Raw genomic sequence first — 13,110 nt, 5'->3', positions numbered from 1 at the left:
AAGTATAGTCTTCATCCCCTAACCCTAATTCCCCTAACCTCTGGGTCAGGAAGGCAGTTTTCTTTTGGGACTCCCCTGCAATGCACACCTGAGTCTGCAGGTGTAGAAAAATCTCTTTATGAGATGTTTTCTCTAATGAAAATGCTACTTCTAGCCAGATGCACAACAAGCTGGACAATTTGGGGTTGGAGTAATAAAGGCCATGGAAAGTCTAGTTTTTAACTAGGGGTCAATGGTCAGAAAGAAGGGACGTGGGTGGCGCTGTGGGTTAAACCACAGAGCCTAGAACTTGCCTATTAGAAGTTTGGTGGTTTGAATCCACATGACGGAATAAGCTCCCTTTGCAGGGTCCCTGCTGCTGCCAACCTAGCAGTTGGAAAGCATGTCAAAGTGGAAGGAGAGAAATAGGTCCCGCTCCGGCAGGAAGGTAACACTGTTTCCGTGCGCTGCTCTGGTTTGCCAGAAGCGGCTTAGACATGCTGGCCACATGACCCGGAAGCTATATGCCGGCTTCCTCGGCCAGTAAAGCGAGATGAGCGCCGCAACCCCAGAGTCGGCCACGACTGAACCTAATGGTCAGGGGTCCCTTAACCTTTACCTTTGACAAAACTCAGAAGTTGTACGTCTGCTGTTGTAAGTCTAGCGATTGGGGGTTGGGTCATTGTTAGGGTTGGGGTTAGGGAGAGGATAGGGGTTAGGGTTAGGTGTCAGGGTCAGGGCCTCCCCCTGACTGTTGAGATACTCGCAGGCAGTATGTAAGCAGCACATCCTCTGTTTCCAGTCAAGAATAGTGGATGGCCATGTTGGCTTCCTGGCTGACCTTGCAGCTGCAGGAGAGGTGTGGATCCCAGAAGCAGCCTTCAGAGTGCCATTTAAGAGTGCAACAACCAAGGTTGCAGGATTGTTCCCCGTAAGGGACTCCTGCATGTTCCTGCGATGCAGCAGGTTAGACGGGATGACCCTTGGGGCCCTTCTAGAAGTTTATATACCATCATTATTTGGAAAGGGCTTCAGAAAGAAGAAAGAGAAATAGCGTTCCTTAAAGTTAGTTGTATGATGGGAAAGTTGCCTCACTTCCTTTGAGCTCCCTTATTCTTCCTTGCACGTTAATTGGAGCTTGGCAGATCCTGTGCCTGTTTTTACACGGATCCCTCTTTCAGTTCTTGTGGAAAATGTCTGCCCTACTGTTATTTCTCAGGTCTCTATGGGGTGTGCTGAATTCCTGCTCCCAAAAAGGGGGAGGAGAAGGAAGGGGGAAGTTTTGCCTGACGGAGGGAGGGATAGGAGGGAATCTTTTGAGACGAGATGCCAGTGCCCCAAAGATGCCAGTGCCAGGGCCCTCCTGCTGCTGCCTTGTGGGGTGAGAGGGGGAAAGGGGATCTTTTGAGACAAGTCCCAAACAGCTTGTTTAACCAAACACCTGATTCGCCGAGCAGTGTGGCAGCGAAAGGAAAGACAAGAAAAAAAGGCAAGGCAGCTAACAGACATCTCCATGCAGTTGCAAAAGGTGGGTTGCCTCCATGGGATGTGCTTTATTCCTTAATGTCGAATGCTACATCTGCCTAAGTCCACCCACTTCCATCCACCAGAAAAGCTACTTAGCAGCAAGTGGCAAGGGAACGGTGGGAAATGCCTAGCTATCTCTCTAAATCGGTAAGACCGCACAAACCCTACACCTCCACAAGGCCTGGCCCTTTTCAGAGGTGCAGCCTGCCTTCTCCAATGGTGGATTTCTGCTCAAACAGCTGGTTGAAAAGTCTCTTTTCCTCCTTACACCCTGGCAAACCTCTCAGCTAACAGTCTCTATTCCTCGATGGTCAGGGAGATTGTATTTTCCCACGGTCTCTCCAAAAATGGAAAACCTAGCAATTCATGATGTCTTCATACAGTTTTGAGGTGTGTGCTTCTGTGTGTCAGCCCTTAAAAATCAAGTTTGCAAAGATTTAAGCCTGCCCCCCGCTATGCACCCAGGCTGGGAGCCCAAATGGCAGGAGACTAAGTGGGCTGAGCCCTTGCAACAGGGGCGAAAACCAAAAGCCAATTGAATCATTTACATTGGCAAATACTGGCATGTATATGCGTTTTGGAAATTTGCAGCAGTTTGTAATGTTAAGAGAGGTGTTCAAAAGAAAAATCTTTATACACTCATGTGCATTCCCTTAGAGCAGGATCATCCCCCCCCTTTTTCTGGAGGTATAAATGTTCTTAGCAGATGAACAACCACCCCGAAGGCTTCAGGCCTCCTCCTGACTGTTGAAATGCTCCTGGGGAGACTGTAAGCACACCTGCTCCGCTCCTAGTCAGCCAAGGGGATGGCAAGGTGTTCTTCAAGGCGCAACTTGCAGCTGCAGTTTAAGTTCCCATAAAAGTGCCATTTCATAGGGAAACACATCACAGCCAAGGTTCGTGGTTTTCCTGCATATTCCCGCCTTGCCATGGGTTGGGCTGGATGACCCTTGAGGTCCCTTCCAGATATAGATATAAATGCAGCATATAAATCTTTGCTGCACAACCAAGGTTGCAGGATTGTTCCCCGTAAGGGACTCCTGTATGTTTCTGCGATGCAGCGGGTTGGGCTGGATGACCCTTGGGGTCCCTTCCAGAGTTTTATATACTGTCATTTTTCTTTGGAAAGGGCTCCAGAAGCAAGAGACAGAGATAGCATTCCTTAAAGTAACTTGTATGATGGGAAAGTCGCCTCACTTCCTGTGAGTTACCTTATTCCTTGCACGTTAATTTGAGCTTGGTGCCTATTTTTATATGGACCCCTCTTTCAGGTCTTCTAGAAAAAAATCTGCCCCTCCCATTATTTCTCAGGTCTCTATGGACCGTGCTGAATTCCTGATCCCAAAAAGGGGGAGGAGAAGGAAGGGGGCAGTTTTGCGTGACAAAGGGAGGGAGAAGAGTGGCGAGAGGGGGAACGAGGATCTTTTGAGACAAGATCCAAACAGCTCCTTTAACCACCTAATTTGCCCAGCAGTGTGGCAGCGAAAGGAAAGAGAAGAAAAAGAGGCAAAGCAGCAGTGGAAAAAGATGGGTTGCCTGCATGGGCTCTGCTTTATTCCTTAATGTCAAATGCTACATCTGCCTAAGTCCACTTCCATCCACCGGAAAAGCTTCTTAGCCGCAAGGAGCCAAGGGAACGGTGGGAAATACTTAGCTATCTCTCTAAATTGGTAAGACTGCACAGTTCCTACACTTCCACAAGGCCTGGTCCTTTCTAGAGGTGCAGCCTGCCTTCTCCAAAGGTGGATTTCAGCTCAAACAGCTGGTTGAAGTGTCTCCTTTCCTATCCTCACACCCGTAACCCTGGCAGCCTCCCAGAGTACAGTCTCTATTCCTCAATGGTCAGGGAGATTGTATTTTCTCACGTCTCTCCAGATAGTGAAACCCTAGCATTTACTAATCTCTTAATGCAGTTTTGGAGTGTGTCTGTGTGTGTCAGCCCTTAAAAATCAAGTGTGCAAAGATTTAAGCCTGTCCCCTGCTATGCACGTAGGCTGAGAGCCCCAATGGAACGAGACTAAGTGGGCTGAGCCACTGAAACGGGCCAAAACCAAAAGCCAGTTGAATCATTTACATTGACAAATACTGGGATGGATGTATGCGTTTTGGAAATTTGGAGCAGTTTGTAACGTTAAGAGAGGTGTTTTAAAGAAAAAAACACTTTATACAGTCATGAGCATTGCCTTAGAGCAGGCTTATGGTGGTTTCCTTTCTCTGGAGGCATAAATGTTCTTAGCAGATGTACAATCCCCCCGAAGGCTTCAGGCCTCCTCCTGACTGTTGAAATGCTCCTGGGGAGACTGTAAGCAGCACCTCCTCCGCTCTCAGTCAGCAAAAGGGGATGGCAATGTGTGCTTCATGGCGCAACTTGCAGCTGCCGTTTAAGTTAGGGTTAGGGTTAGGGTTAGGGTTAGGGTTAGGGTTAGGGTTAGGGTTAGGGTTAGGGTTAGGGTTAGGGTTAGGGTTAGGGTTAGGGGTTAGGGGTTAGGGGTTAGGGTTAGGGGTTAGGGTTAGGGTTAGGGTTAGGGTTAGGGTTAGGGTTAGGGTTAGGGTTAGGGTTAGGGTTAGGGTTAGGGTTAGGGTTAGGGTTAGGGTTAGGGTTAGGGTTAGGGTTAGGGTTAGGGTTAGGGGTTAGGGGTTAGGGGTTAGGGGTTAGGGTTTAGGGTTTAGGGTTAGGGTTTAGGGTTAGGGTTTAGGGTTAGGGTTAGGGTTAGGGTTAGGGTTAGGGTTAGGGTTAGGGGTTAGGGGTTAGGGGTTAGGGGTTAGGGGTTAGGGGTTAGGGGTTAGGGGTTAGGGGTTAGGGGTTAGGGGTTAGGGGTTAGGGGTTAGGGTTAGGGTTAGGGTTAGGGTTAGGGTTAGGGTTAGGGTTAGGGTTAGGGTTAGGGTTAGGGTTAGGGTCAGAGCCACCCTGGGTCCCAGCTCACAAGAGACCAAAGTCCAGTCCAGGTTATATACAAAAGGTTTTATTGAAGATCATTGTCGTGATTACATCCAAACTCCGTGGCTCCACATCTGTTACCCTTAGATGTTAGAAGTCCCCTCTGAGTCCGTCCCTCCCCTGCACCAATTTAAGAGGCTTGTGCTGCTCCACCTTTTCCTCTCCTTCCTTTTCCGCAGGGTCTTCCTGCCCCCCTGTGTTCCCTCTTTCCGGGACTCCCCAGAGGCTGAGTCTTCTCCTGCCTGCTGCCCCCTCCTTCGTGCTTTAGCACCAGGCTCCTCCCCAGAGCTCTCCCCACTTCCGCGCGCCTCCACATTTGAACTTGGCGCGCGTACGTTGCTCCTGACCTTCCTTTCAACAGCCACACTGCTCCCGGTACTGCTTTCCGCCCCTTCCGGCAGGACGTCTTGCCCCGATCTCCTTCCCCCCTCTGCTCCTTGTTCTGTTCCTCCCGACACACTGGTAACTCCACCCTCTTCACTCCGTTCCGGTGGAGAAGCAGGTCTCGATCTCCAACTCCCACTGGCGGTTCCCCCTACGTTCCCCTGCTCCTGACTGCTTCCCCCTTGGGCTCCCCTTGGCTTGACCAGGGGGGCTCCCTTTTGGGAATCCTCCGATTCACTGGACGGACTCATGGACCATCTCGGGTCATTGTCGTCCTCTTCCTCGTCAGGCTGGAATCCTTCTCCCTCACTCTCGGTCTCCTCCCTCCTCTGCGCCTCTCTCCCTGAACCCCTGACATCCATCCCCCCCTCGAAGCCCCCCCTTCCCCCCTCCCCCCCATCGGGTGCGGGTTGTGGGAACTGCAGCTCCTCGGAGGTAGATGCAGGATACAGTTCGGCTACGTCCATGACCTCTGCTGGCAGCTCGGTGTACGTGTGTTCGAATTCGGGTTCTTCACCCAAAATGTTCGCAGTTCCCTCTTCCATTGCTACTTCGTCTGGTGCTGCCGGCCAAGGCCCCTTCAGCCATTTCTTGCGCCAGGCTTCCTCTGGTTGCTCATCCCACCAATAAGAGGGCTCTGTGTCCACCCCCGAACACGATCCCCTGGGCGAGTTTGAGTTCGGCGTTCTTTCCTCGGCTGAAGAAAAGCCGTGGAAAGTGCTGCCTGAACATGTGGGGGTAAAGAGCCAGTCATCGAAGTACTCGGCTGGCATGGGTCTATGTGGGAAAAGGGCATGGAACTCGTCCTTTAAAAGAGGTTCGTCTAAAGCGTAGTCCGGCACCCACCCACTGGCACTGACTGGTGCACCCTCTCTGACTAGAAAGTATTCTATTCCCTCTTCCCCCCATCTCGAGTCCAGGATCTCTGTGACCTCGTTGAGTGGTTCGACCCTAGGCGATCCCTCCCTCCTAGGTGACTCTGTGCGTGGCTGCGGTATTGTTTCAGACTCCTGAAACCTGTGCGGGGCCTTGTAGGGAGTGAGCACCGACCTATGAAAAACCGGGTGGACTCTGGAACCTTCGGGGAGGGCCAGTCGAAAAGCCACGGGGTTGATCTTAGCCTCCACCTGGTATGGTCCTAGCTGCCTGTGCCCTAGCTTCTTCTTGGCCAACGACTTGGTTGGCATCGCCTGGGCCGCTAACCACACCCAGTCCCCCACCTGGATGTCCTCTCCCACTCTTCTGCCTTTGTCTGCCTGCACCTTATATGCTTGTTTGGCTAGCTCCAAATGTCTCCGCAGCTCCTCGTGCACCTCTTGTAGTTCTGCAGCGAACTGGTCGGCCTCTTGCGGCTCCCCCTCTCTTGGTGCTACGAACCCCGGGAAGGTCCTGGGATGACGTCCATTGTTCGCGAAGAACGGCGTCACCCCCGTCGACGCATGCTTCGTGTTGTTGTAGGCAAACTCCGCCATCGGTAGGTAGTCCACCCAAGCTGTGGGTCGCTGATTTGCATAACATCTCAGGTACTGCTGCATGATCGCGTTGACCCTCTCGGCCTGGCCGTTGGTTTGTGGATGTCTTGCCGACGCTAGGTTGATCTTGACGCGCAGGATACCTAGGAGCTTCTGCCAAAAATTGGAAATAAACTGGCGCCCCCTGTCGGACAGGATGGCCCGCGGCAGCCCATGCGCCCGGAACACGTGGTCGATGAAGAGCTTGGCGGTCTGTTCCGCCGTCGCCACCTTCGCGCAGGGAATGAAGTGCGCCATCTTGGTGAACAAGTCCACCACCACCAGTACCGCCGTCTTGCCTCTGGAACTGGGCAGGTCAGTGACGAAGTCCAGCGCCACCCTCTCCCACGGTTGCTGTGGTGTTTCCAGTGGTTCCAGCAAGCCCGCCGGCTTCTGGTGTACTGGCTTGGACCTCTGACAAGTGTCACATCTGGCGACGTACTCCGCTACTTCTCCTCGCATCTGGGGCCACCAAAAGTCCCTGGCCACCAGTTCTATTGTCTTCTCCCTGCCGAAATGGCCCGCACTGGGAGCGTCGTGCAACTGCTGCAGAACCTTTGCTCGGAGCTCGTCGCTCGGCACGTAGAGGGCACCCTTGTGAGTTAACAGTCCGTCGCGTAACTGGAACTCATCGTCTCTCAGCGAACCCCGACGCAGCTCCTCTATTTTGGATTGTGCAAACTGATCTACCTGCAACGCGCGTCGCACTGCGTCCAGGTCGACAGCGATGGCAGCGCACGCCCACGCCTGCGGTGCAAAAATGTGCCTGGCTGCTATTGGCGCCGCTTCCTCAAGATATTGCGGTTTCCTGGAGAGCGCATCGGCTATAACGTTGGAGTCCCCTGGGACGTACTCTATCCTGAAGTCGAAATCCGCGAAGAACTCTGCCCAGCGCATGTGTCTTTGGCTCTGGAGTTTCGCCGTGCGCCAATACTCTAAATTCTTGTGATCCGTGCGGACCTGCACTGTGTGCTTGGCTCCAATGAGGAAATGTCGCCACGCTTTGAACGCTGCGTGAATGGCTAACAGCTCCCTGTCCCATATGGTGTAGTTTTGCTCCGCTTTGCTGAGCTTTCTGGAGTAAAAGGCACCGGGTCTCCAGTTTCCATGTGGATCTTCTTGCAGGAGTACGGCTCCAACCGCTCTGTCTGACGCGTCGGTCTCTACTCGTATGGGCTTGCCTGGATTCACGTGCAGCAGCTGCTCCTCGGAGGCGAAAAGGCTTTTAAGCTTCTGAAAAGAGCGCTCCGCCTGTTCCGTCCACACGAACCTCTTTTTCTTGGAACTGAGAGTGTCCGTGATCGCTGCCGTCTCCTTTGCAAAACCTCTGATGAATTTGCGGTAGAAGTTGGCGAAGCCGATGAATCTTTGGACTTCCTTCCGATTGCGAGGGCTCTTCCAGTCCAACACCGCGCGGACCTTGGCGCTGTCCATGGCCAGCCCCTTGTCGGACAGCTTGTAGCCTAGGAAATCCACGTCCGTCACATCAAACTGGCACTTCTCTAACTTGGCGTAGAGCTTGTTCTCCTGTAGTCTCTGCAGGACTTCCTTTACGTCCTTCTCATGGGCCTCCTCCGTTTCCGAAAAGATCAGGATGTCGTCGAGGAAACACACGCATTTCTTGTAGAGAAGTCCCGCTAGCACGTGATGCATAAATGCTTGAAAGACGTGAGATCCATTTTGGAGACCAAATGGCATCACTCTGTATTCGTACGTGCCCAGAGGCGTGAACATGGCCGTCTTCCACTCATCGCCCTCCCGGATGCGTATGAGGTTATACGCTCCACGCAGATCCAATTTGGTGAAGATCTTCCCCTTCCTTACGGTTGCCAGGAGATCATCTATCTTGGGCATGGGGAAGGCCTTGGGTTTGGTCTTACTGTTTATGAATCGATAGTCCACAATGAGTCTTTTTTGGGGCGTGTCCTTTTTCTTTACAAAGAAAACAGGACTGCCCCCCACCGCTTTCGATTCTCGGATGAATCCGCGCTTCAAATTGTGCTCTATGAACTCCCTGAGTTCTTGCATCTCGTCCTCAGACATGGAATACAGCTTTGCAGTCGGCAACTGCGCCCCTGGCACCAGGTCGATGGCACAATCATAAGGCCTGTGGGGCGGCAACTGGTCAGCTTCCTTCTCGCAGAAAACCTCCAGGAACCCCTCGTACTTGCGGGGTACTGCCTGCACCATGCCAAGTTGCAACTGCTGCTCCGCTCCCTCCTCCCGGCTGGACTGGATGCAATGTTGAGCACAGTACGATGAGCAAAAGGTGATCTGCCGTTGGTACCACGCTACAGCAGGACTGTGTCTCTCCAGCCAACTCATGCCTAATACTATAGGCGTGTCTGAAAGGCGGGTGACATTGAAGCTGATGACTTCTCGATGATTTCCAATCCTCATCACCATGGGAGGCGTCTGTTGCACAACTTGTCCTCCTAGCAATTTCCTGCCATCCACCGTGACTACGTTCAGAGGTGTTGTCGCTGGCAGAAGCGCTATGCGATGCTGCTTGACAAAGTGCGTCCCCACAAAATCTGCGTTGCTCCCAGAATCAATCGTGATGGGGACTTCCAGGGTGGTTCCATTCGGCAACTGAAGTGTTGCAGTGAGCTGCACCGCTGGCTTGGGTGGTAAAGGGTCTGTGCGTTGCAAAAGCGCTGGGGACTGCTCTACAGATTCGCCTGGCTGAGCCCCAGCAGCTCTGCTTCCAGCCAGGCACTGTCGTTTCCCTGAGGTTGCTCTGCTTGCATCATTTCTGCTGCAACAGTTGCTAAAGCTGCAGTGTGTTTCTGCAGCCTCTGGGGACACTCTTTCGCCATGTGCTGTGCACTGTCGCAAATGTAACACTTCCTGGTCCCTCTAGGAGGCTGTGCCTTTACTGCACCGGAAGCTGGGGCTCTGGCTGTTGCTTGAGCCTTAGCACCACCAAGTTCCATGGGCTCCTCCCCCTGCCTTCCCAGTGGCGAAGGATGTGACTGACTGAACTCCCTGGGGATGAAAGAAGACGTCCTCGCTGGTGGACGCACCTGACGTTCTTCCTCAGTGTGCCAAGGACGTCCCTCGTGCCTTATCCCAATCGCCAAAGCCCTCTGCACAAGCTCCTCCAGGGTCTGGGGTCTGTCTCCCCTGGCAAGTTCATCCTTAATGGGACCGCTGAGCCCCTCCCAGAACAAATCCCTCACAGGTGCACAATCCTTCTCCCAGCTTAGCGCAGTCAGTAAAGCAAAAAATCTGGAATGGTACTGACGCACAGTGGCTTTGCCTTGCCGCAATCCAAAAATTTCCCTGCGTGCAAGATCCACATCTACAGTTGACTGGAAGCAGGCATCCATTGCTTTAATGAATTCATCTGCATCGCGGCGGGCAGGGCCATCTTCACGCCACAAATTGCGCAACCAGTCTCTGGCCGGCCCATGCAAGTGAGAAACAATAAACCCCACTTTCTCCTCCTCATCTTTAAAGTCATGACGAAGCAAGTGCAATGCATACAAAACGTCTGCTCTGAAACTGGGGTAGTGCTTCAGGTTCCCATCGAAGTGGGTGACTAGGCTGCCCCCCCTCCGTCCAAGTCCAATCCCTTCTGATCTGGACCCTGGGAACCCTTCCCTGCTTGCACGTTCCCACCTGGTTTGCAGGTCCTGGCAGCGCTTCTCCATTTCGTCATGCTTCTTCTGAGACGCAAGGACTGCAGCAGTGAGTTCGGAAACTGTAGTTCGTAGAGCTGTCAACTGCTCCTCCGCACTCATGGCTGTCACCGTTCGTGAGCTTTGCAAAAAAAAATTTTTGCGTTCTTTGGAGGGGACTTACTGTCAGAGCCACCCTGGGTCCCAGCTCACAAGAGACCAAAGTCCAGTCCAGGTTATATACAAAAGGTTTTATTGAAGATCATTGTCGTGATTACATCCAAACTCCGTGGCTCCACATCTGTTACCCTTAGATGTTAGAAGTCCCCTCTGAGTCCGTCCCTCCCCTGCACCAATTTAAGAGGCTTGTGCTGCTCCACCTTTTCCTCTCCTTCCTTTTCCGCAGGGTCTTCCTGCCCCCCTGTGTTCCCTCTTTCCGGGACTCCCCAGAGGCTGAGTCTTCTCCTGCCTGCTGCCCCCTCCTTCGTGCTTTAGCACCAGGCTCCTCCCCAGAGCTCTCCCCACTTCCGCGCGCCTCCACATTTGAACTTGGCGCGCGTACGTTGCTCCTGACCTTCCTTTCAACAGCCACACTGCTCCCGGTACTGCTTTCCGCCCCTTCCGGCAGGACGTCTTGCCCCGATCTCCTTCCCCCCTCTGCTCCTTGTTCTGTTCCTCCCGACACACTGGTAACTCCACCCTCTTCACTCCGTTCCGGTGGAGAAGCAGGTCTCGATCTCCAACTCCCACTGGCGCTTCCCCCTACGTTCCCCTGCTCCTGACTGCTTCCCCCTTGGGCTCCCCTTGGCTTGACCAGGGGGGCTCCCTTTTGGGAATCCTCCGATTCACTGGACGGACTCATGGACCATCTCGGGTCATTGTCGTCCTCTTCCTCGTCAGGCTGGAATCCTTCTCCCTCACTCTCGGTCTCCTCCCTCCTCTGCGCCTCTCTCCCTGAACCCCTGACAGTTAGGGTTAGGGTTAGGGTTAGGGTTAGGGTTAGGGTTAGGGTTAGGGTTAGGGTTAGGGTTAGGGTTAGGGTTAGGGTTAGGGTTAGGGTTAGGGTTAGGGTTAGGGTTAGGGTTAGGGTTAGGGTTAGGGTTAGGGTTAGGGTTAGGGTTAGGGTTAGGGTCAGAGCCACCCTGGGTCCCAGCTCACAAGAGACCAAAGTCCAGTCCAAGTTATATACAAAAGGTTTTATTGAAGATCATTGTCGTCGTTACATCCAAACTCCGTGGCTCCACATCTGTTACCCTTAGATGTTAGAAGTCCCCTCTGAGTCCGTCCCTCCCCTGCACCAATTTAAGAGGCTTGTGCTGCTCCACCTTTTCCTCTCCTTCCTTTTCCGCAGGGTCTTCCTGCCCCCCTGTGTTCCCTCTTTCCGGGACTCCCCAGAGGCTGAGTCTTCTCCTGCCTGCTGCCCCCTCCTTCGTGCTTTAGCACCAGGCTCCTCCCCAGAGCTCTCCCCACTTCCGCGCGCCTCCACATTTGAACTTGGCGCGCGTACGTTGCTCCTCACCTTCCTTTCAACAGCCACACTGCTCCCGGTACTGCTTTCCGCCCCTTCCGGCAGGACGTCTTGCCCCGATCTCCTTCCCCCCTCTGCTCCTTGTTCTGTTCCTCCCGACACACTGGTAACTCCACCCTCTTCACTCCGTTCCGGTGGAGAAGCAGGTCTCGATCTCCAACTCCCACTGGCGGTTCCCCCTACGTTCCCCTGCTCCTGACTGCTTCCCCCTTGGGCTCCCCTTGGCTTGACCAGGGGGGCTCCCTTTTGGGAATCCTCCGATTCACTGGACGGACTCATGGACCATCTCGGGTCATTGTCGTCCTCTTCCTCGTCAGGCTGGAATCCTTCTCCCTCACTCTCGGTCTCCTCCCTCCTCTGCGCCTCTCTCCCTGAACCCCTGACATCCATCCCCCCCTCGAAGCCCCCCCTTCCCCCCTCCCCCTCATCGGGTGCGGGTTGTGGGAACTGCAGCTCCTCGGAGGTAGATGCAGGATACAGTTCGGCTACGTCCATGACCTCTGCTGGCAGCTCGGTGTACGTGTGTTCGAATTCGGGTTCTTCACCCAAAATGTTCGCAGTTCCCTCTTCCATTGCTACTTCGTCTGGTGCTGCCTGCCAAGGCCCCTTCAGCCATTTCTTGCGCCAGGCTTCCTCTGGTTGCTCATCCCACCAATAAGAGGGCTCTGTGTCCACCCCCGAACACGATCCCCTGGGCGAGTCTGAGTTCGGCGTTCTTTCCTCGGCTGAAGAAAAGCCGTGGAAAGTGCTGCCTGAACATGTGGGGGTAAAGAGCCAGTCATCGAAGTACTCGGCTGGCATGGGTCTATGTGGGAAAAGGGCATGGAACTCGTCCTTTAAAAGAGGTTCGTCTAAAGCGTAGTCCGGCACCCACCCACTGGCACTGACTGGTGCACCCTCTCTGACTAGAAAGTATTCTATTCCCTCTTCCCCCCATCTCGAGTCCAGGATCTCTGTGACCTCGTTGAGTGGTTCGACCCTAGGCGATCCCTCCCTCCTAGGTGACTCTGTGCGTGGCTGCGGTACTGTTTCAGACTCCTGAAACCTGTGCGGGGCCTTGTAGGGAGTGAGCACCGACCTATGAAAAACCGGGTGGACTCTGGAACCTTCGGGGAGGGCCAGTCGAAAAGCCACGGGGTTGATCTTAGCCTCCACCTGGTATGGTCCTAGCTGCCTGTGCCCTAGCTTCTTCTTGGCCAACGACTTGGTTGGCATCGCCTGGGCCGCTAACCACACCCAGTCCCCCACCTGGATGTCCTCTCCCACTCTTCTGCCTTTGTCTGCCTGCACCTTATATGCTTGTTTGGCTAGCTCCAAATGTCTCCGCAGCTCCTCGTGCACCTCTTGTAGTTCTGCAGCGAACTGGTCGGCCTCTTGCGGCTCCCCCTCTCTTGGTGCTACGAACCCCGGGAAGGTCCTGGGATGACGTCCATTGTTCGCGAAGAACGGCGTCACCCCCGTCGACGCATGCTTCGTGTTGTTGTAGGCAAACTCCGCCATCGGTAGGTAGTCCACCCAAGCTGTGGGTCGCTGATTTGCATAACATCTCAGGTACTGCTGCATGATCGCGTTGACCCTCTCGGCCTGGCCGTTGGTTTGTGGATGTCTTGCCGACGCTAG

This window comes from Podarcis cretensis, assembly GCF_951804945.1.
Source record: "Podarcis cretensis genome assembly, chromosome: 17".
NCBI classification, from domain to species: domain Eukaryota; kingdom Metazoa; phylum Chordata; class Lepidosauria; order Squamata; family Lacertidae; genus Podarcis; species Podarcis cretensis.
Note: the sequence above shows the minus strand (reverse complement) of the source record.